General features: G+C 34.1%; 1 long non-coding RNA gene across 4 annotated transcripts in view; it reads right to left on the bottom strand.

Annotated features, from left to right (window-relative positions):
- The window catches only part of LOC145694246 (uncharacterized), a 1,290,393-nt gene that overhangs the window by 1,061,446 nt on the left and 202,977 nt on the right, over positions 1–25,970 (bottom strand). The window contains exon 1 of one of the 4 annotated variants that reach the window (XR_014132975.1): positions 22,898–22,964. The exons of the other annotated variants lie outside the window; for them this stretch is intronic. This is a non-coding gene — a long non-coding RNA (uncharacterized LOC145694246). Of the gene's footprint in view, positions 1–22,897; positions 22,965–25,970 lie in introns of those variants that run through there. 4 annotated transcript variants of the gene reach the window in all.

Genomic DNA, 25,970 nt, shown 5'->3' with positions numbered 1-25,970 from the left:
ACTCAGTTTCCAAAATTTTCAAAACACTCAAGCGCCTTTGGAGAGCTGTTATGAGGGGGAAGGAAAATTGAAATTGTTTTCTCTCCTAAACGGCTCAACCAATTTTCATGCACAAAGTATGTTAGGTGTTCTCAACAAGAGAAAAGTCGGAAAATATTTTTGGAGGTGGGTTGAAAATTGAAGTCGAGAAAGTAGTGGAAGATTAACTGGGACCCCGACCATTTTTTTGTCAGTTTTGTTTTGAGAGGGTCCCTAATAACATATTGTTTTTTTGTTTGAAACTGTACCTCATAGGGAAAAATTGCAAATGTGTCTTGGCGGACATAAATCTTTGAGCAGGTAATGGCGACTGCTTTGAAACAAATGCAGAGTATGAGGATTACATGTGTCATACCTGTAATTTCGTATGCAGAAGAAACAATCTTGTGAACCAAAGGTTTATAAACAAATAATGTTATTAATATAAACTTTGCCGAAGATTATTATTCTATATCATCATAAAAGAAATACGAGAGACTTTTTCAAAGGAAGAAAAAATACAACTTCGCAAGCGGAGGAAATAAAGTAACATAACCAGACAAAAGACGATTAAATTGCTGCGTAGTAATTGTGGTTCAGTGGTCAAGGCACATGAAGAGTAAACTGGAGGTTCTTGGATCGAACCCACGTCGAGCACGTTTTTTTTTATTTCCTTAAGGAATTTTGATTGTGATTGAGTGGCGATTACACACGTTTTGTTACATTCAGACATTTTAATACTCGGATGTTCAATACTTGAACCATCAAATCTTCACAAATAATGATAATAATAATGATAATAATAATGATAATAATAATAGTAATAATAATAGTATTCATAATAATAATAATAATAGTAATAATAATAATAATAATAATAATAATAATAATAATAATAATAATAATAATAATAGTTATCTCGTAAAAGATTAAAAATTAAAAACTTATTATCACTCAGCTCATACCATTACTACAGAAACGTGATATTAGGCAAAAAATTTCGGTTTTGTTTAATGTTGGCCATGAGAATAGCAAATTTGTCATCTCGATTCTAAAACAAACTAAACAAAATTGGAATGAGATTTAACATCTTACATTCAAGACAGGACAAGCCTAACCCAAATTATCGTCTGGGTTTGGAGATGAGAATCGCGACGAGGTGAAAAGTATCGTAAATATTTCTCGTCTTGTCCCAATTCTCGAAATAGTGAATGCCACTCCGTAAGTTACAATTACTCAGTAGACTGAATCTTATACGTTATTTTGTTACTTGGTATTTCAGAGTTCACTGAATTATGGTCTGTGTATATATTTTTGTAGCAAACTTTTATAATTACACCTGCATACTCTACAAGTTAGCTTATTATTAATTCAAAACTTTATTATTATTATTATTATTATTATTATTATTATTATTATTATTATTATTAGTAGTAGTAGTAGTAGTAGTAGTAGTAGTAGTAGTATTATTATTATTATTATCATTATTATTATTATTATTGCTGAAATATTGTTAATTTAATGGTTCACCCTGTTCCACCCAGCTCCCGCCTTGTGGGCATTGTGCTCAACAAACACCGTGTGTCCATTTTTTCTCCGGGTTTCCCTTGCTCCCACTTTCTTCATTTAAAAAATGTCTTTCATTCTAATCATCGAAGTCTTCTGTAGCTTAGCCGGCATAACCATTACTAAAAAACAAATTTTCTTAGGGCTCTTGTGAGTTCAGTATCCCTACCTTCTACATGAAATTGGCCTAGAAACTTTCCGTTTAACATTAGGTAGTTGTAGGGACGTATGCAGAAAGTCCGGAAATACTATTGTGCTGACACTTCTCACCAATCCCGACTATTTTATAACTTTTGCCTAAGGCTAGGGGCGGTTTTACAGATTTTAATACCATTTGTCCTCATATGGAATTTGCCTTCCATATTTATTATTATTATTATTATTATTATTATTATTATTACGAAGTATTATTATCATTATTATTATTATTATTATTATTATTACTGAATATTGGATACCTCAATGTTAAGACCTATTCCGTTGCAAATAAGCATACTTAAGTTAGGAAAACTGAAAAGAAATTTTTGAACCCTCTATAAGGATGAATTGCCTTATAAGAGATACTTTGGAAGGAAAAGAGGGAGATAAAGATGACAGGTACTGGTCAATATGAAAATCGAACCTTCGGAAATAAAGTATGATCTGTCTTCATCACGATCTATAGTAACACCCTTTCGAACACATATACATCGAGAACATTTACTATTTCAAAGATTCTCCCCCCGGGAGCAGAAACTGAGACCCCGCCTACTGAACTATCTGATGGGTGGATTGCTTGGCTCGTTAACAAGGCAAGTAAGTTTGAGACGGATAACATCGTGTTCGCGGGTTTTCTCGGGACACTCCCACTTTCTCATTCCACCAATTCGTCCATTATAATTCAATTGCTTCAATCATAGAGTTCTCAATCTAACAAGCATTATCGTTGGACGAATCGAAAGCAATTGTATTTTCGTTTGCTCATTAACGTGTTTTCACAAGAAATATATAGAGAATAAACATGGGGAATCGTAATTTCATACAAAAGTGAAACATCAGACTCATAATACCTTAACCTAAAACAAAACAATTATATATCGTTAATAAATATATCATTAATTTCATTAATCTTCTACAAGATAATTATTATTATTACTATTATTATTCCTGAAGATTCGATAGTTCAAGTATCGAAACATCCGTTTATTCAAATATCTGGATATAATGAAACGTGTGTCATCGCCAATCAATCACCATCAAAATTCCTTAAGTAAAAAAATGCCCGACGTTTATTCGATACAAGAACCTCTAGATTACTGGTCAAGACTCGACGTGGGTTCGATCCAAGAACCTCCAGTTTACTCTTCATGTGCCTTGACCTCTGAACCACGAGCACTATCTTCTTAATAAACCGTCTTTAGTCTGGTTACGTTATTTTCCCTGCCTCCGCATGCAAAGTTGTGTTATTTTTTCTTTTCAAATGTCTCTCGTATTTCTTTTATGACGATATAAGTTAATAATCTTCGGTAAAGTTTATATTAATAATATTATTTGTTTATAAAACTTTAGTTTACAAGTTTGTTTCTTCTGCATACGAAACTATAGATATAACAGATGTAATTCTCATTTGTTTACAGGGTGGGTGCTTCTGGTCTGTAGTCCGTAAATGGTGGAATTTCTGAAGAAAAAAAAGCTACTCTTAATTATATCTATGTTAAAAACTCCACTCGTCTCCCTCAATTCCGAGATTAAAAGAGATGGTTTCCTCTAAATTCGTTACTGATATAAGATAAAGAAATACCCGTAAAGACAGGCACGGGTAAAGACATATCCATAGGGAGAAAATGTCGGATAATGGAATTGCTGTGACTAAACTTCATTTGTTCCAGTTAATACTGCCTCCAAACCAAAACCTGAAGACATGTATTTTTTTAGTTATATTTTACTGGGAAATGATTTCAAGTCTGAGTGCTAAACGAGTGCATGTGTTTTTAGAAAATAAAAAAAAAATGTAAAAGTCTTTGATTTGTTGATAGAGATGGACAAGAGATGAGACTCAAATATTTTTGCGAAACAAGAGACAAGACTTTAGTATTTCACATGTTTCCTCTCGCTCCCATCCCTATCTATAAACTGCTTTGTTACTTCAATTTCAAAATGATGTTTTGCAGTGGTTTTTATGCAATAACTTCAGACGTGTTACAGTAATGTTTCTCTACAAACTGAGGACTTACAGAGGGGGTGTGACCTCCTCGTTATGTGCGCCCTACATCCACCAACACCTACACATCCAGGTAGGCACTACTACTTACATTTCGACCTCAATCACGAGGTCTCTTAGGTCCGCGATTTACCCTAAAATTGCGGTTTTATTCAACATTTATCCGGGGGTGACACCGAACTCCCCCAAATCAACTATTAGCCAGCGACCCCACGAAATCAAATACTACTATGTATGAGACATGTAAATCAGTATGGAATTCATTAGAAGAGGGGAGAAATCTTGCTAATAATTTAGGCACACTTTTTCTAGTAGAGAAAAGGAGAATGATAAATGTGGGAGAAATTTCGCCCAAGTACCTGGAGCGATGGTTACCCCTATCCCAGGAGGGGAGCTGCAATTTTCAAGTTTCCAAGAGCTAGCCAACAGTCTAATTTCTTTCCCGTCCAGAAAATCAGTAAACTAAACATTCGTTACCACTGTGTTAGTTAAGTTTTATTTGGAAGAACCGTGTGCTTAAAACTATTACCAAATTATCAGAAACAAAGCGCAGCTAATGTCAAAAAATGTCCGAAATCTGTAATATTTGTAAAACGTAAGAAAGAAAGAGAGAGAATTAGACCTGGACATAATAGTGCCCTTCGGTAATAATTTAAAACAAAGGAACACTTTCGTTAGGTTTCTTAGATGAGTGGTTAACGTACAGGACTTCCACATATAGGGTCACGGATTCGGGTCCACGCAAAAAGGATTGTTTCTTAGGAACACTTATTCCGAGCATTCAACAAGTTCTGTTAAGACTTATGTGTAATCTCAGGCAGTTTGAGGCGAATTTATTTTCAAAAGAGACTTCTTATTCTATGTTTTTCTTTTACTTGCAATAGTGCTAATTTGATTTCAAATCTTACAACGTTAATTCCACTCATTGTCCTACGTCAGATTATGATGAAAGTTTGCTCAGCGACGGCAGTCGGGTGATACTATATTTCATTCTTACTGTCATACGTTTGAATATAGTTTGGGAGCATAAATAAAATAAAGCTTGTCAGCTCGTACGCTGTACCACAGACCACTTGAAAAATTTCATACAAATTTGGCATACATATATATTACCAAGGAAAAATTTACTGAAGTGTTAAGTCAATAGAAGCATCTCTGGAAGTAGTGCATAACCAGTGTAGGGGCGGCGTGAGTGGACTTTAAACTTTGTAGAAATATTTATAGGAATTGAGGTAAGGTTTAGTTGCACATTCTGTCTTGAGAATACTTCCGAAACAGATGTATAAATAATCCACAAATTCCGAAGGAGCACGTTTATAACAAATACCTCAAAGTGACAAATTGATATTGAGTTAATATTATGATCAATAATAAGAATCTGTGAAGCAACAACACTTGAATAACTCAGGCCCCCCTACGGAATTAGCATAAATGGAGGTTAAAAAGTGGGACTAAGGCGTGAAGGGGTGAAAGTTGCCCTTACTCTGGATTTGCAAAAGAATTTCTGTTCTTTCTAGATACGTGTCAAAACACACTTAAATTTACTTACCTGTAATAGTACTGAACGTATTCACTGTACTTACGCAATGTGCTTTAATAATAGCTGTTTTACATTAAGTATTCCCGGTCGCTATGGCACAATGAGAGAGCGATCACCTCTTGTAAAGAAGGTCTTTAGTTCGATTGCTGTCGCTCCAACTGATCCGTAGTAGACAAATAAAGTTTGGTGTATTTTCATGGGGTTCTCTCGTTTCATCTCACCCCTTTGACTCCATCATTTTATTATTTTCATCATCACTGTCTCCCTAGCCTACTCTATAATCGCCGGACGTAAACCTGCAAGATTTAATTTTATATTAAGTACTATGTGCTTCAAGGTCTGTGTATTCGCAACTAAGGTTACGTCACGTTTAAAAAAAATATCGTACTCCTTTCCCACAATCATAATCACATGACGTTTTGATTCCAAATTGCAATTCACGTGGAGACGTAATTTTTTTTTTTTTTTTTTTTTTTTTTTTTTTTTTTTTTTTTTTGCGAACACGAACAAGCTCAGAAACAATTAGAAAGAAAAACAGAAAACCCACACCAATCGAAAATCAAACATAGCACCTTCGGAACTTAAGACAGCAACTTTAATCACACGACTACGAAACAACTACTTTGTAGCGTCCTTATTCAATTATTTCCAGGAATTATTTTCAACCACAAAATTATCTATTAAACGTAAGAAAACAGCGAGGGATCATTTTGTTCATTGGGCACTTATAACATGTAATACAATGACCTTGTTAACTATTTTATCATTCTCTACACGCGTTCTCTTAGAACATACTGAATTCTGCCGTGGGAGAAAATTACGAAACGGTAGTAAAGAAACAGAATTATCATCAATTACAATATACAAATCACGGTGAAAAAGCTTCGTAAGTTCATAATACAGCAAGGAAGCTTCTCGAAACATGATACAACATGTATATAGTTTAGTGGTTAAACCACGTGACTCAGTTCGGCCCACTCAGCCTCGAATCCGCAGTGGTCTACCTTGAATCTTTTTCCTCAACAAAAAAGGTGTCATTCTTTTAAATATCTGCAATGCAACGTAATGTAGAAATCCGTCCGTTCCATGCAGAAAAATAACAATGCAGAGTTCAGAAGTGTTCTATTCAACAATGATAGTGAAAATGACATAAAATGAGCAGATGCAAACAATACTTTAATTTCATTTATTTGTCCATGTTTTCTTTTTAGAAAAGTTATTGGATAGTTGGCTGTACTCTATAGTTTCAAATAATTTGATCAGTCAGTCATCGTAGTAAAGGCCCTATCGGAATAAGCTACTGGTAACTGCCCCCGTCATATCTACACCAAATTTTTTAGTATCGATTAACATTTATGGAAAACTCAGTTTCCAATATTTTCAGCCCCCAAGCGCTTTTGGAGGGATGTCAGAAGGGGACATGGAAAACTGTTCTTTTTTCTCCTGGACGGCTCAACCGATTTTCATTTTTAAAAAATATTTTAGGTGGTCTCAACAAAAGAGAAGTCGGATTTTTTTTGGACATTTTTTGGAGTTGAAAATTGGAGCCAATTATTTTTTTTTGAAATTTTCAAAAAATAGTGGAATACTAATTGGGACACCGACCATGTTTTTCCCAGTTTTGTTTCCAGAGGGTCCCTAATAAGATGTTGTTTTCATTTTGTTTGCTAGTTTTCCTCATAGTGAAAAATGCAAATGTGTCGTGGCGGACATAAATCTTTGAGCAGGTAATAGCGAGACTACAGTTCCCTTTTCTCTTATTCTACATAGACAATATAATTATTATCAATGTTGTTACTTCCACTAGAATTTGTTATTATTATTATTAATATTAATATTATTATTAAATTCTATATTTAAACTTGAAAGATAGGCGGTTTGCGTCTGAATACTAAAAACTAGATGACTGCCAACTTCGGTAGTCGTGAAATCTATTAGGGAAGCATATCTCACGAGGATGTGGGTTTGAGTTCCGGAGGAGCAAGTATTCGTGCTTAGGCCAAAATTTGTTAAAAGTTTTAGCGTGCCAGGCACACATGTTTAAAATTGCTCTTGCCTGTTTCTATGGTTGTCAACTATTTGAGGGGCTTGGCTCTCAGCTTATACCTGAGTTTAAAGGGGGCTATAGCTCCCTTTGAATCCAGACCTATATATATAGTTTATATATGGGCTTCAATCCTACTTTAGACTGGATATCGCTGCAAACTGTGATTTTGCCCCTCCCTTGTTCATATCCTGGATCCGCGGCTTTAAAGGTCCATAGCTCCAAAACTATGTGACCTACCGTAGTCGGTTTAAGACTTCACTTAGAAGCTAATATGAGTGGTATCCAAAAATACAATGTTTCAGAATCCTAAAGTAAGGCAGGATTCTGAATCATGGATATTTGGATAGCGCACATATTAGTTTTTAAACAAAGCCTGGATCCTACTACGGTAGGTCGCATTGTTTTTGAGCTATGTACCTTTAAAGTTTATTTCTTCATGTTTTCGGCAGCCTATAACTTCGAAATTAAGCATTTGTGCACCCAGGTTGGTCTATATCTTTGGTCGTATCTTAGCGTCACGAACAGTAATTTTGTCCAGATAGGTTTTTGGATGGCACTGCTCCCCGGAGCTCTGAGAGTGTCCCCCCTAAGACCAAAATAATACGTCAATAATAAATAAAATAGTAATAGCAGTTCCCCCGAATACTAAGTGTGAACCACCGGAACAGTTTTTTCTGAAAGAACGACTGGTCAGATGTTGTTTTTAAACACTCTATATATATATAAGCATTTTTATAAGCAGTATCGCATCGCAGTTTACAGTGCAAATGGGAATGCAATGCAACACAAACATGAAAATGCAATGCAAATTGAAAAATATATCGCAAATTGCGATGCATCTTTCTGCCTTACATTACCACGTAAGATAAAATATAGAGCAATCTAAAAATATATTACTACTATTTCAAGAAACTTCCCCCAACTTAAAGAGTCGGTTATTACAAGAAAAAATGCCCCGACTTTGGATTACAATACAGTTTTCCACTCTTCTCTTTTCTTGCCTTTGTCAGTTTATTGCAAGTTGGTCATTCTCCAGATCAGGTTATGGATCATTATCCTTGTTTATGAGTGTGTAATAAAAAAAGTTCATTGACGAAAATTCGCATTGGCACCAGATTGGACCTAGCCGATATATTGTGTAGCATAAATGGGTACACTATAGCAGAAGTGCTTACACTAGATCAGTGAAACAGTAATGGTATTCTTCAGTGCCGAAAATATAGGAAAATAGAAAGGATACCCATTTAAGTCCCTTGCCAAAACAACCTATGAGTTAGCAAGATTTCTCCTTGGAAGATGTCACGAACCTAACTCGAAAAAACATCCCGCACAATTGGACTCTCTCTTTGTGTGTGTGTGTTTGAACCAATGTCTCGTTTTTCCTAAACCTAATTGTTGAATTTGCTGCTGTGGCAAAACTCTCATTTCGCTCAACTTGAGAAATAATATAATATAATATAATGCTTATCCAACAATGAGCATGGATTGCAAAGAAAAGCAGTGAACTCTAAACTACCCCTGTAGCAAGGTCGGATCCAGGATGGACTTCTGGGGAGGGGCGTGGATTGTAATACTGCTACTTAGCTAGTTTCAAGAGCTCCAAACTCTGTGATGGGGTTTACTTATACATAAAATAAGAAAGTTTCCTCTTCCGGGGGAGACAGGGTGATTGCTCCGATCGTTCTCTGGATCCGCCCCTGCCCTATAACCTCTCCGAAATTAAATGCATAGATCTATTATTTCCAGTTCGAAGTCATTTTCGCTTCGATGTTAATAGTGACTTCTTTTTATCTCTGCGCTCGAAATAATAATAATAATAATAATAATAATAATAATAATAATAATAATAATAATAATAATAATAATAATAATAATAATAATAATAATAATAATAATTAATTCATAGAAGAAATCCAATAAATACGAAAGTCATTTACAATTACATTCATAATGAATAGAACTGTGAAGTACTTTCGAATTTATTAGACTTCCTTTATGAACATATAATTACTAATTATAGCAGAGAAAATGTGTTAAAATTTAAATTGCGACACAAATTGAAATTTGAATTGCAATTTGCTGCACAAAATATAAATAATTAAACACACACACATACACACACAGAGAGATATATATATAATTTGTCTCTTGTCTCGAATTTCGAGTAGAGACAGGAATATATATTAATATGGAGGCAGCGTTTTTTCCAGACGGGTCGAAACAGTCTTACATCTCGACTCGTCTAGACTCGTGCGCATCCCTATCGAGAAGTGATCTGAGCTAACAGCTCATCTCAACCAAGCCTGCTCGAGCCGACGGCTCATCCCAATCGAGTCGGCTTGAGCAGCTGGCTCACCTGAGTTGATGACCGAACCAAATTTTTTACTTACCCAGTCCAAAGGAGCTATCTGCTCTGTTGAGTGAAGTCGAGCCGAAGCTGATGGACTCGTTTCAACCGTTCTCACTGGAACCTCAGGCTTACCTGAGGATAGTCAAACTTAGTTATTGGCTCATCTTAACCAAGCCGTCTCGCGCTATGCGCTCAGTTGAGACAAGTCGGTGGCTCATCTCAACCGAAGCAGCTCATGCCATCTACTAAATTGGGTCGAGTCGATTCCTTATACCAAAGGAGCTGGCTAGAGATGTTCACTCAGTAAAACCGAGTTGAGAAGGTTGGCATCATTACTTGGGGTGTGCTTCTGCTTTGGTTCAAAATTATGACCGTGCAGTCTCAGTCTTGATAATAAGAAGTACAGTATATAGTTATTTGGTGCTAAGGACATTTGATGCTGTCTCGTTATAAAAATCTATTGTGTTCTTGTTATCGAGACGAGACGAGATGCAAGCAGTGTCCCTCTCGTGAGCAACACTAAAAGTATTCCATATTGCTGCTTACATTTGTCATAGCTTTCGTTTCCCAGTCTAATCACTTAATCAAGCCATAATTTCAGAACGAGTTAAAACGAGCTGAGTGAGCAAGTCAATTATCAAAACCCTACTCTACTTGAAATTTGACCTTAAAAACAGTGACTCAGCTCGGAACTCGAAACGAAAATGTTACCTTCGGCTCGACTCGTGCTCATCCCTACTTACCTGACATTCACAATTCAATTGCTATTTTCTTTCACTCTCTAAAACGTGTCTATTATGATGTTCCTCGTGTTTCTATTAATACGTCTTTCATAATCGAAGTTAACAGTGGAGAAAAACCTCTCGAGTATAGACATAGTAAATCCTTTGCAGTCGAAATTTTAAAGAAATGAACACTTTCTTCTGTGCAGCGCTTCAGGAAGAACCAAAGAGAACATGAGCCACAACGATGCTTCCGTTGAACATCGATGTAAAAACATACTCGGTTGTTTATCATCGCGGCCACTAATTCACTCTAGCGGTCCACTTCTAGGTCGCGATATAGCATACATCTTTGGTATGAGCATACCCATCTGAATCCATGTGTCTGGGCCAGTATCGAGGATACGACCGCGAATTAAACCACGACCTCGATTGCGAGGTCTCTTCGGTATGTTTGTTTCTACCCTTAGACCTTATTTTAACAATATATGCAAATGTCGGATGTTCCAGACCTACTGGCTACGCCACTGCTTGGTAGTATGCATACTTCCTGAACTTCATCAGTCTTTGTTCACTTATACTTTCAACCATAATTTTATTATTTCAAGTCAAACAGAATAGATTCGTTCTCCTTCGTATTTGGCATTATTAAAATTAAAATTATGGTGTAAGTAAACCTGTGATTTTGCCATTTTAAATGTAAAATTCTGCCCCTCCTCCGCAAAAGAAATCTCATGTACGCTACCTGAGTGTATGCTTCCCCCTGGTTATTTCTGTTTTGGATATTTTAGATATTTTCTGCAAGACTATTGGTGAGATATACACTCTGTAAAGAAAAAATAGCGACACCTCAATTTTCAAGGTAACTTACACAGAAAATCATAGTTCCAGCCGGCTAGAAGAGGAATAGAAGGAAATTATGAATGTGATCATTCATTTGCATTATCTGTGACACCTATGGTGTACAATGCGCTTACTAATTATTTACGTATCAGTAATATTCTCTCTAGATGGCACCTGAGAGCGTCTCGTAAATTATTGGGGTGAGAATTCTGCATTGCATTTGTGATGTGTAGGCCCAGGTAATTAGCATTTTGTGATTGTTCTATGCTTTGTCATTGCCTGAACAGTGTCAAGTGCTAACATTGTTGTTGTGCAGCGTTGTTTTTGTATGATATTGTTGCTACATGTGGACTGTAAACAAGAATGATTATTAACAAATGTGACTTGTCGTCACGTGAACAAGACATACTTCTTGCTTTGCACAGCTAAGTTACATCTCTAAGGGAGATGGCTGGAATACTCGAAATTCGCCATTCGACGGCAGAAAGAGTAATTCACAAGCAAAAATAGTATAAGAAATCATCCCTTCGTCAACAGTGTAATAGAAAAAAGAAAGCATCACCCAGAGCAAATCGCCAAATAAAATCAATAGTACTGCAGAATTAAGGAATGACTTCGCCAAAAATCGTTTTGATCTTGAAACTGCAGTCACTCCTGCTGCTGTATTGTCTTAACTGTATGAGGAGGATATTACGAAGAAAAAGACGCCTGGAAAGTCGAAACTAACAAAAACACAGAAGACTTCAACACGTGCGTTTGTGAGGCGATATGCTACTTGGACTTATGACAACTGGAAGCATGTTGTTTTCTCCTTTGAAAAAAGTTTAGAATAGTGGGAAACGATAGCGGTGTGAAGTTGTGGATACGAATGAGCGAGAAACTTGATACGGATTTTGTTTAAGAGATGCAAATTACTCAGTTACTGAGTGATGGTATGGGCTTGCTTAACTGCCAATGGATATATGTGATGAGTCATTTGATGTACAAAAATGTCTTCAAATTCTGGTACGTAAAATTCTTACAACAGCTAAAGATAACTTTCCTCAAGAAGATATGGACTACTTCGTTTTCTAGGACGTTAATGCTTCATGTCAATGAACGAAAATCGTTAATACGTGGTGCAAGAATATGACTATTCAAAGACTCATGTGGCATCCAAACTCACCTGACATGCATCCAATTGTAAAGTTTGAGTCGATATGAGTAGAAGACTCAATAGACAGCTATTTCGGATAGAATGGAACTCACGGAACAGGTAATCCGGGAGTGATTCCATGAAATCAAGGTTACATTTTGCAATAGCGTTGTCACCAAAAGGCCTCGACGATTCCCCTGCATTTCCTAAAGCCCATGGTCCACATACGAAATCTAGTTTGATGTATTGTACCTCTCAATGTTCGTACAGAATATGTCTTACTCTTAAGAAATTACATTTTTGGTTTTGTGCTATTATTGTTGATTTTTCATACTTTTATGTATAATTCTTCCCACTGCCGTTTTTGCTGAAAACACACATAGCTACTAATATATGCATATAAATTCATTATATGCATATAAAAAAACTGAAACTGCGTCGCAAGTATTAAGAATGAACTACTTATTAAGAATATGCATTGTAATATTATCAGCAATTCATGTAAAAACTCATATTGGTTAATGTATGTTGTGAAAACCATATCCGAGGAAGTGTCGCTATTTTTTCTTTACAGAGTGTAGACTTTCATATATAGTATTTCTATTTACTTGGTACTGGAATTAATAGATTTGAAAGTAATCTTTTGTGTAAGTATAATTGTGCAGAACAGCCCTGGATATATGTTTTGTGCTGCTATATATATAAATAAATGTACGTGAATTGTTACGAACGTTTCTAGAGGGGTGGAAAATAGTGTCCTAGAAACTAAGTGCCAAGTTGAAATCTAAGAATTTTATAATCACCTAGAGGGTGCCGAGTTTCAGTTAATATTCATATAAATGTGGGTCATTTACTATCTAATAACCATAAGACCTTGAAAAACTACATGTTTTTTCAGAAAGAGTCAGCAAAATACTCCCTCAAAACTCTCTTTCCGAAAAACTGTTCAAAATAACCCATCCAAAAAAGCTAAATAACTCTAAGAGGGAAGCTAAAATCTAAAAAACAAGAATTTTGTACTAATCTAGATTTTCCTTCCTTTCAGCTAACATCCATAAACGTGTGACCACATACTATCTAATTAGCATATGGACTTGGAAAAACAACGATTTTTTCTGAAAAAGATTGGCACAATTCTTCCTCCTAAAAAGCAATATAAATCTAAGTGCCAAGTTAAAATCTGAAAAAATAGGAATTTCATATTCATCTAGAGGGTATCTACATTCATTAAATGATGGACATGTACTATTTAATTACCATGTGGACTTGGAAAAACACAATTTATTCCGAAAAAGATTGGAAAATTATTGCCTAAAAAAACGAAATAACTCTACGTCCTCAGTTAAAAATTAATAAAAAAAGTTTTTTTCTCGTCTAGATGGTCACTACGTCCAGCTAATATCTACATAAATGAGGGCCATATACAATACAATTACCATGTGGACTTAGAAAAATATCATTTTTAAAAATTATTAGCAAAATAAAATCTTAAAAATGCTATATAACTTTAAGTGCCAAGATAAAATCTAAGAAAAGAAGAATTTTGGGGAATAATTTAGTTTCCGGGGGTGGGGTATAATCACCAACGAAACATATATAATCTATATATCAATCGATTCAGCTTGACAAAACAAATCGATCGATACCAAATTTAACTACTTCCGTTTTACTGAGCCTAATTTAGTTTCCGGGGGTTGGGGTATAATCAGCAACGAAACATATATAATCTATATATCAATCGATTCAGCTTGACAAAACAAATAGATCGATCTCAAATTTAACTACTTCCGGTTAACCAGTTCCCGTTTACTAAGCCTAATTTAGTTTCCGAGGTCGGGTTATGGAAATGTCAAAATTCAAAGATTGTTTTCAATAAAGTTGATACTTTCAAATATCTACCACAACAGCACAAGATGTGCTAGGCATGCGCCATTTAGGTGTCTCAGCTACTTTTTAGGTACCCGACAGTTGGTACATATGGCATTCATGTGTTAAGTATGTACTTAAGCTAGCTAAATTTTTAGGTGCTTGTTACACCGAATTGATATTTGCGACTATGTACCACAAATGTAGCATTTATATACCTTGGGACATATACCTTATCGTCACTTGGGACATATATCTTTCATCTTCGAGGTACTTACTTTAGGTGCATAATTTTTCAGATACTTATGACATAATTGATATCTGCAGCGACACACGAATGACAGTCAGCCCTTTGCATTTGCTAATGCGCAGTAACATGCAACGGTTTCTCCCGCTTTTTGCTCCACTTTCTGTCCTAGTACACAATCGCTTAGAAAAAAGTAGCAACAAATGCGTGAAATTTGGGAGATAAATGTAGAAGAAACAATTGGCATAAGTGATGAATAAAAATTAAGATTAATCTTTCATACATATTTGAACAGTTAATTATTTACGTAGTTAGAGATAAAGAATTGGAATTTTTAGATGCCAAATGTCGCCGATCATTTGAAGGTGAAAACGGAAGAACCATGAAATAAAGGAAAGAGAAGCGCGTAGTTTCGTTATAAGATTACATTGCGAGCGGATTTTATCTGATCCCAAATGGTTATCGTCGAATAGACAGGGTTACAACAGCACTCTGATTAGCCAAATTAAAAAGATCTCAAGGATTTATCCCTGTACAAGCAACATTTTCCCCATCGAATTCGTGGCCATGTCGGAAGAGAACGCTCCTAGTAAACAAATGGTTGGTGGTTCACGCCCACCCTGAGGCACATTTTTTTACTTGGTTAAAGTGTTTTTTAGATTCACCTTAATGTAAACACATTACGCATATGGGCGATTTAACATATTTTGGGTGATTAATTATGTGGTTCATTGATGCTTGCGGCATGAGGAACCTACTTGGAACATACTAGGTAAGTTACCCAGGTACATATGAGGCATGTGCTTAGGGACGGACACAGACTGTGACTATCACTTACCATCCATGTGGTTTCTCTCTCACAGGTACATAAGGCATATACTGGGCAGATTTCCATGTACCTGAGGGAACATGATAAGCATATGTCTGCTATATAATTGTGCTGTTAGGGTAGGATCAATATTAACAGACCAAAACGATATCTACGAAGAAATGAGATCTCGACTGAAAGCAGGGAATTTGTGTTATTATTCAGATCAGAATCTTTTATCTTCAAGAATTCTGTCGTAGATTTTTAAGCTTAACATCTACAAAACGATAATCAGCCCTGTTGTACTGTGTGGTTTTGAAACTGGTCGCCTACTCTGAGAGAAGAACACAGACTGAGAGTATTGGAGAATAAAATTCCTAGGTGAATATTCGGTCCCAAGAACAATAGGAATGGGAAATGGCGGAAATTTCATAACGAGGAACTGCATAACTTATATTGTTTACCAAACATTGTTAAGGTTATGAAATCTAGGTAGTTCAAGTGGGCAGGTCATGTAGGAGTGTTTTGAAAGTTTTAACTGGAAATCCAATCGGAGAAAGACCAATAGGAAGATCCTAGGTGAAGATAGGAGGACAATATTAAGACGGATCTCGCAAAATTGGAGTATAAAGTTGAAACTGGATCCTGTTGCCTAAGGAGAGAAGTGAATGGAGAGTTTTTGTGAATGCGGCATTCAACTTTCATCCTCTATAGTTCATAGAGTTAGTTAGTTAGCAGGCCTTTTTGCTTAAGAACAAAACAGAAACATGAGAAAGCATTACATGAACAGAGAACATTAAGAATTTCGATATTTTTATTTCGGTTATGTAGTTGCATCTACATGAAGTTAGCCCTTGCTTTAAAATTGCGATTCGATAGCAAAATCTTTTGTTATTGATTGTTTTAAAGAAAAACTCGTTTGTTTCGAAAAACGTAATGAGATATTTATCTAATAATCAAGGAAGTTCCGAAGCAACTTTACACTGGCCTCTCCAATACTTTCAAATTTTGCTTTAAAAGTAATGCTAATCATTTGTTTTTTGTTTCATATTAATTGATTTGAAGAAAAAAATAGCCTGTTTCAAAAATAGTAAGAGGATATTTACAAAATAAAGTTGAGATGTGGCCAAATTTAACCAGGTCCCTTACAAATTTCGATTGAAAATCAAAATCAATTGTCTGATGTTCGATTGTTGATTATTTTGAAGAAAAAACAGTTTTCGAAAAACATTAAAAGTGTTTACAAAAGAAATGGGTGATGACACTTCACACTGTAAAAAATTGTTGTGTTATTTCAACGACATGCTTATGTGTTAACACGATTGTGTTAAAATATAACACAAACAACTGGTTAGAACAACTCACTCTCCATTTGGAGTTGTGTGGCAAATGCCGGTAGTTAAAATGACACAGAGCCTGTGTGTTAAATTAAAACAAGTGTAGAATCTTCGGTGTAGTTTTCTGCGTGATTGTCAAATATGTTGGGCATGTAATTATAAAGGTTTATGAATTGAAGCTACAGACAAACACAGTAGAAAGAAATACTTAAACAAATCCAGGTATATGCAAAATTTCAAAATGCAAACCGCGCGATGTGTTTTAATTGTTTTACGTAATGTTTCAGGAAAAACCCTAACAGCACAAGATGTGCTAGACATGTGCAATTTAGGTGTTCTAAATTCATCTCCCACATTTGATGCATTTATTGTTTCTTTTTCTAAGCGATTGTGTACTAGAAGCAACAAACGCATCAACTTTATTAGATGGCAACTGGCGCCGTTCATTTGAAAGTGAATATGGAAGAACTATAAAATAAAGTAAATAGACAGTCATCATTCTGTTATACAATTAGATCTACATGGCGAGCAGATTTTATCTTATCCCGAACGGTTATCGTCGAATATACGCGGCTTAATTGAGCAATCTGATTAGCCAAATTCAAAAGACCTCAACAATTTATCCCTCTACAAGCGACGTTTTCTTCATTGCCTTCGTGGCCGAGTGGGAAGAGCATGCGGCTACTAATTGAAAGGTAGGTGGTTCGTGCCGCCCCTGGAGTGCATTTTTTTACTTGTTTAAAGTGTTTTTGTTAGACTCAGCATAATGTAAACACATTACGCATATAGGCGATTTAACATATTTTGAGGGCGTAATTTTGTGGTTCATTAACGCTTACGGCACGGTTCAACACCGGTTTTGTGTTAAAGACGTAACACTCCCCCTGTGTTAAACGCCGACACTGCGGTGCATGTGTTGAATTAACATTGCATAGTGGTAGTCACGCTGGAACCACTGCCCTGTGTTAAAAGTGAGTTGAATTAACACAACCATTTTTTACTGTGTCCACTGGCAACACCGTCATATTTCGAATCAAAGCAAAAGGTAATTATTTGTTTTTGGTTATTTTGAAGAGATTTTTTTGTTTGTTTGGAAATATAGAAAGAGAGACTTATCTGTTGTTGATTGTTTTGAAGATAAAAATCCCTTTTTAAAACACAAAAAATACGTTTGAAGATATATCTGGAGGTCAACATCACTCTGGTTTTCACACTACTTTTTCTGCTTTTAAATTTCGATTCAAGACAACCAAATTGTTTACTTTTCCTTTGTTATTGAGTGGCTTCAAAGAAAAATCTTAAAGGTTATATAAAAATAAAAGTTGGGTGAGCCAATTCACACCGATCTTTCATTTTTTTTTAATTTCAATAAAAAACAATGGATAAAACAATTCTTAAATATTGACGTTGCCAAGAACGTGCTCATATTATTGTCTTACAGTTGTCCCCAAAACATGTCTCTTTGAAGGCGCACGACCTTGTTAGTTAAGTTTAAAAGATTTAAATCTACTTAAAAACGTTTCTGACAAAAAGTAAAAATGAGATAAAACACAAAAAGAAAAGGGCGAAAGAAATAATGCTAACCGGAAGAAGTTAAAATCTGTCTCCATCGGTTTGCTTGGTCAAGCTGAAGCAATTAAAATACAGATTGTTCGTTGCTGGTTATGCCCCACCCCCGGAAACTAAATTAGGCTCAGTAAGCCGGAAGTGGTTAACCGGAAGTAGTAAAATTTGATATCGATCGATTTGTTTTGTCAAGCTGAATCGATTGATATATAGATTGTATATGTTTCGTTGCTGATTATGCCCCACCCCCGGAAACTAAATTGGGCTCAGTAAGCCGGAAGTGATATACCGGAAGTAGTTAAATTTGGTATCAATCGATTTGTTTTGTCAAGCTGAATTGATTGATATATAGATTATAAATGTTTCGTTGCTGATTATACCCCACCCCCGGAAACTAAATTAGGATCAGTAAATCGGAAGTGGTTAACCGGAAGTAGTTAAATTTGGTATCGATCGATTTGTTTTGTCAAGCTGAATCGATTGATATATAGATTATATATGTTTCGTTGCTGATTATACTCCACACCCGGAAACTAAATTAGGCTCAGTAAACCGAAAGTGTTGAACCGGAACTAGTTCAATTTGGTATCTTTCGATTTATTTTGTGAAACTGAATCGATTGATATATAGTTATATATGTTTCGTTGCTGATTATATCCCACCCCCGGAAAGAAAATTAGGCTCAATAAACCGGAAGTGGTTAACCCGAAGTAGTTTAATTTGGTATCGATCGATTTGTTTTGTCAAGTTGAATTGATTGATACATAGATTGCATATGTTTCGTTGCTGATTATACCCCACCCCCGGAAACTAAATTAGGCTCAATAAACCGGATGTGGTGAACCGGAACTAGTTAAATTTCGTATCTTTCGATTTGTTTTGTGAAACTGAATCGATTGATATATAGATTATATATGCTTCGTTGCTGATTATACCCCACCGCCAGAAACCAAATTAGGCTCAATAAACCGGAAGTGGTTAACCGGAAGTAGTTAAATTTGGTATCGATCGATTTGTTTTGTCAAGCTGAATTGATTGATATATAGATTGCATATGTTTCGTTGCTGATTATACCCAACCCGCTCAAACTAAATTATTCCCGAATTTTGTATTCATGTAGAAGGTCCCTACTTTTAGTTAATATCCATATATATATATATGGGCCATGCACAATCTAATTACCATATAGGTTTGGCAGTAAAGTATTTTTTTCCGAAAAGATTGAGCAAAATACTTACTCCAAAAATACTATATAACTCTAAGAGTCAAATTAAAATCTAACAAAATAGGAATTTTATATTCATTTAGAGAATTTATACTGTCAGTTCAAATTCATATAAATGTGAGTCATGTACTATATAAATACGATATAGACTTCGAAAATACCATTTGTTTTCGTAAAAAAAAATGAGCAAAATAAACCCTGCAAAAACATTTAACACTATGTGCTAAATTACCATGTGGATTTTTAAATATCCCATATTTTCCGAAAAAAATAGCAAAATACTCCCGCCAATAAAGCTATATAACTCTAAGTGCCGAATTAAAATGTAACGAAATAAGAACTTTATATTCATCTAGATGATCATACCTTCTATAAAGTGGGTAATGTACTACCTAATTACAATATGGCCTTGGAAAAATAAAATTTATTCCGAAGAAGATAAGTAAGATATGGACTTTAGAAAGCCTTATAACTCTAGGTGTCAAGTTGGAATCTAACAAAATAAGACTTTTATATGAATATTATACTTTAGTAAATATTCATATAAATCTGGGCGATGTACAATCTAATTACTTGGAAAAATACAATTTATTCCAAAAAAGGTGAGTAATATATTGCCTCCAAAAAGCAATATAACTCTACGTGTCAAGTTGAAATCTAACAAAGTAAGAATTTTATATTCATCTAGAGGGGAATTACTCTGAGTTAATATTAATATAAATGTGAGTCCTATAAAATCTCATTTCCATATGAGCATATAAAAACAATTTCTCAAAAATAATAAGAAAAATATTTCCTCCAAAAAGCTAAATTACTCTAATAGGCAAGTTAAAATCTAATCAAATAAGAAATTCATATTAATTTAGAGGCTCCGTACTTTCAGTTAATATTCATACAAATGTGAGACATGAACTATCTGAAAGATATATTTTGCTCGACAAAAATGAACAGATTATTGCCTGCACAAAGGTAGATAACTCTGTTTTAAAACTAAAATCTAACAAAACAAGGATTTTACATTCATCTAGAGATTCCCTAATTTCAGCTACTATCTATAAAAATGTGCTCGACAAAAATGAACAAATTATTGCCTGCACAAAGGTAGATAACTCTGTTTTAAAATTAAAATCTAACAAAACAAGGATTTTACATTCATCTAGAGATTCCCTAATTTCAGCTACTATCTATAAAAATGTGGGTGACGTACCATCTAATTACCATATGGAAATGGGAAAACACGAATTTTTCCAGAACAAAAATGGCCAAATACTTCCTCTAAAAAGGCTATAGTTCAAATTCATATAATGTGAGCCATGTACTATATAATTACAGTATGGATTTCGAAAAATACCATTTTTTTCGAAAAATGAGCAAAACACTCCCTCCAAAAAACATTTAACTTTAAGAGCTAAAATGAAATGTAACAAAATAAGAATTTTTATAATTATGCAGATAGTTTGTTCTTTTAGTTAATATACATATAAACGTGGACGGTACACTATCTAATTACCATATGAGCTTGGAAAAGTACATTTCTTCCGAACTAATGAGCAAAGTGTTTGCTCGAGAAAAGCTAAATAACACTAAGAGGCAAGTTAAGAATTAAAATAAAACAATTTCGTATTCATTTAGAGGGTCTATCTTTTCGGTAAATAGCAATATAAATGTTGGCTATTCACAATGTAATTACGATATGGATTTGGAAATACACATTTTTTTTCCAAAGAACAAATGAGCAAACTAATCACACGAAAAGAGCTATGCAACTCAAAGTCCCAAATTAAAAGCTAACAAATGAGAATTTTACATTCATCTAGAGGGTTTCAACTTTCATTTCAAATACATATAAAAGTGAGCCATGTACATCATAATTACGCTATGGACTTCGAAATATACATTTTTACCAAATTGATGGGAAAACAGTCACTTCAAAAAAGCTATATAACTCTAAATACCATTTTAAAATCTAACAAAATAAGAATTAAATATTCACCTAGAGCGTCTTGCCTTGCTATATAAATTTGAGCCATAAAGTAGCAAAACAACTCCCTCTAAAAGGCTACTTAGCTTTTATTTCGAATTTAAAACCTAACAAAATAAGAATTTTATATTCATCTAGGGTGCTCCTACTTTTAGCTAATATCCATATGAATGCGTGTCATATAATATTTAATTACAATATTGCATGGCAAAAATACACTTTTCCCGAAAAATAAGAGAAAAACTCACAACGAATGGGTTATATAACTCAAAGTGCCAAGTAAAAATATAACAAAATAAGAATTTTATATTCATACAGTATGTTCCTACTTTTTGTTATTATTTAAATAAATGTGGGCCATGTACTAAATAATTACGGTATGGACTTGGAATATTGTATTTGTTTTTCGAAAACAATAAAGAAAGTACTCCCTTTGAAAACCTATATAACTCTAAGTGGCAAGTATAAATCTGACAAACTAAATTTTTATATACATTTAGAATGTTTCTACTTTCAGTTAATATCCATATAAATATGGGCCATATAATATGTAAACACCATATGGAGTCCGCAAAATGCAATTCTTTCCGGAAAATCATCCCAATACTGCCTTTAAAAAATTATTTATCTTTCAGTGCGAAGTTAAAATCTAGCAAAATAAGATTGTTATATACATCTAGAGGACCCTTGCTTTTAATTAATAGCCATATGAATGCGTGCCTTGTAATATCTAATTACCATATGAAACTGCTAAAACTTTTTTTTCGAAAATATGAGAAAGGACTCACTGCAGAAAAGCTATATAACTCTAAATGTCAAGTTAAAATCTAAAAAAAAAGAATCTTTTGTTCATCTGGTTGGTCCGTAATTTCAGTTAATATCCAGATAAGTTTTGGCTATGTAATGTTTAATTAACATATGAACTTGGAAAAATACATTTTTTTCCAAAAAAAATAGTAAATTACTATCATTTAAAAAGCTATATAACTCTAAGAGCCAAGTTAAATTCTAACAAATAATAATTTTATTATCATCCAGTGTCCCAATTTTTGGTTAATATCCAAATAAATGAGGGCCACGTAGTATCAAATTACTATATGGATGTGGAAAAATACTATTCTTTCCGAAAAATAGATATGACTAGTCTATGCTATCCTATAATGCTCCTGTTATTCCACGTTTTAATTTAGGTAGAAAATTATTTATTTGGTTGCGTATAAATAACAGTTCTATGTTCAACCACTAACTAACAGTTTGTATTTAGAAACCTCGGAACATTTCCACAATACACTTAAAATCAAATGAAAATTTATAGAGGAAAATATTAAGATATATTTTAACATAATTACTTAATAGAGATACATTTTTAACAAACAAAGTTTTGAAATAATTATTTTAAAAACTTTAAATAATTAGGTATAAGAGGAAAAAAGAAAAATGTATTACCATAAAAATACACTGCGCTAGATAAGCTGACGTGACTGATTAGCTTTGTCGTTGATGGTTATGTGCCACGCATTTATGATCCTACATATACAATTTAGTTGTTGTTTGAACATATAAACATGAATGCAGAATACAGTAATATTTTCATAACATGTTTATAAAATCCGTAACAAAACCTCAATTCTGTTTTATGTTTATCATGAGTCGTACTATAAACTTTTATGCTACAAAAGGAAATATTTAAAAACTTAATAAATGAAGAAGTTCGCTACTCGTAATGAATTTAAAAAATTCCAAGAATTTTCTAGAAATGCAGATATAAGACGCAGTTAATTTAAAACATGTCATGGTGGAAAACTTTTACGAATGGTATAGGATTAAAATGTATAAAGAATTTTATAAATCCAACAGCTCCACAATTTCTTTCAATACATTTTAGACAAAATTTTCCTTTTCCTCAGTATAGACATTTAATTTGTCGAGAGATAAGTCTCACTAAAATTGTTGCTAATAATTTGTAAAGTTACTGACAATGAGATTTTATTAATGACAATGTTTCATTTAAAGCATACTGTAGATAATACGAGTATTTTCTTTGTACTGTTCTCGCTTTTACGATTCCTCAGGGATCAATTCCAACTAGGAGCGCACTTTAAGCTTTATACCTAACCAATGGTCCGAAAGAAGAGTGCTGTAGCATTTTTGCACATCATTCCCAGCAATTATATTATTGCTTAACACTTTTTGTTAAATACGTCAAAATCGGTGCGCGAGTAACCCATTTATTGCTGATTTAAGTAGTTGTAAATAATGAGTTTAATATTCCAGCATCAGAACCTCATAGAAATGAATGCAAGTCAGAACACACATCATAACATTTTTTGAAAACAAAAAATAGTTCTATCACCTTGTTCACAGTCGGTTCGCAAATTGCTGATAAATTGTTCATTTAGATTGCTAAAAATTAAAATATAACCATTCTAAGAGCAGAACTTTAAACAACTTACGAGTATTATAAGACCTCTCATCAAAACTTTATTTCATTACGAAATAAAAGAGTTCTATCACGTTGCTTACAGTCGGTTGCAAGTGTTCCATACATTGTTGATTTAAATTGTTATAAATAATGATTTTACAATTTCACGAGAGAGCATTATAGAAATTAACGAGCGCTGCTAAAACTCTCATCAGAACTCTATTTCATTACAAAAAAATTAGTTCTGTCACCTTGTTCAAAGTCGGTTACCGAGTGGCCTGTAAATTGTTGATTTACATTTTTAAAAATAATGAGTTAAACAATCTACGATCAGAACTTCATAGAACTGAACGAATACTACCCAGCACACACATCACAACTCAATTTAAATATAAAACAAAACAGTTATATCACTTGTTGACAGTCGATTTGCGAATGCCCCTTAAATTGTTGATTTAAATTGTCACAAAAATATAGAAAAAACTAGGAACATAGCTTTAATAAAAACTTGACGCGTATTATTTAGAAGTCTCATAGAAACTCTACCTTATTATGAAATAAAAGTGTTCTATCACCTTGTTCACTGTAAGCTGGCGAACGGTTCATAAAATGTTAATTTAAATTGCTATAAATAAAGATTTATCCAATCTACGAACATAACTTTATATAAGTTAATGAATGCTCCTAAGAACTCTCGTTACAACTCTATCTCATTGTGAAATAAAATAGTTCTATCACCTTGTTTTCAGTCTCTTAGCTAGCTGCCAACAAATTGTTAATTTCAAATGTAATGAATAAAGATTTAATCATTGTACGAATAGAACTTTATAGAACTTGAGGAATGCTAACCAGAACACTCATCAGAACTATATTTCGCTGCCAAAGCAAGCAGTTCTATCAACAGTTCAGAGACAGTTCCGGGGCGGCTCATTTATTCTTAATTTAAATTCTTCTAAATAAAGTATTAAAAATTCTACGAAACGAACATTATAGAACTTCCCGAGTAGTAATCAGAACTATCATCACAGGTCTATTTCATTTCGAAATTATTCACTTTCATCTTCACAGTTTGTTAGCGAGTGGCCCACAAAACTGTTAATTTAAATTGTTACTAATCAAGAATTAACCATTGTATAATAACAACTTTATAGAACTTGATGAGTGCTAGTCAGAACGCTAATCAAAACTCTATCTCGTTGAAAAAAATAGAGTTCTCTCACCATGTTCAAGTACTTTCGCGAGTGGCTCATAAATTGTTAATTTAAATTGTCATAAATTACGATTTGAACATTATACGAACAGAATGTTAAAGAATTTCACGATTGGAAATCATAACTCTCTTTCATTGTGAAATAAAAGAGTTCTATCATCTTGTTGACAGTCGGATCGTAAATATTATAGATGTTGTGAATTTAAATAATTATAAATATAGATTTAACCATTGTATACACGACCCAATAAGCTCGACGCTTCGGTTGGTTGCGAATTAGAAAGGCGCTGGACCAAACCTCAATTTTGTAATAAATATATCAGTGTGGCAAACTGCAAATAAGAGAATAAAACAAATTGCTAAAAATGACAATTTTATTATCGTGACGGAGTCGGATGACATTAAAAGTTGCAAAATGATCTTACTTCAGCAGTTCAAACAAGGTCAATGGCAAGAACAGATATCAGAGGAAAGCATTTCTCTTCTCACCACCACCAAAAAAAAAAGAAAGAAAGAAAAAGGGACATAAAGTTACGTAAGTTTTAATATAAAAGTCCCACTCTAATTTGTGAAAGTTGACACCCGAAAGGCAAGAACAACTGAACCAAAGTCAATGAAATTGAGCACAGATATTGCAGACGTAAAACGAAGGAATACGAGTTACGTATTTTTGGAAAAAGGGCTGGGTGAGGCACGGACCCCTCCAAACCCTTCACCACGAAATATGAAAACCGCTAGTAACAGTATGTCAGAAGTCTGTAAAAGACATGAAGAATTGCAACGAAACATTTTGCATGGAAAATACACAAAAAATAAAGGAATAAGGGTTTTTCTAATTTTCTGCGGAAAAACGGATTTAGGGGCAAAAACTAGCACCCAAAATTTTG

The sequence above is a fragment of the Thermobia domestica genome, chromosome 9 (assembly GCF_964235325.1).
Source record: "Thermobia domestica chromosome 9, izTheDome1.hap1.1, whole genome shotgun sequence".
Classification (NCBI taxonomy): domain Eukaryota; kingdom Metazoa; phylum Arthropoda; class Insecta; order Zygentoma; family Lepismatidae; genus Thermobia; species Thermobia domestica.
The sequence above is the reverse complement of the archived record's forward strand: the minus strand, read 5'-3'. Positions and strand labels throughout refer to the sequence as shown.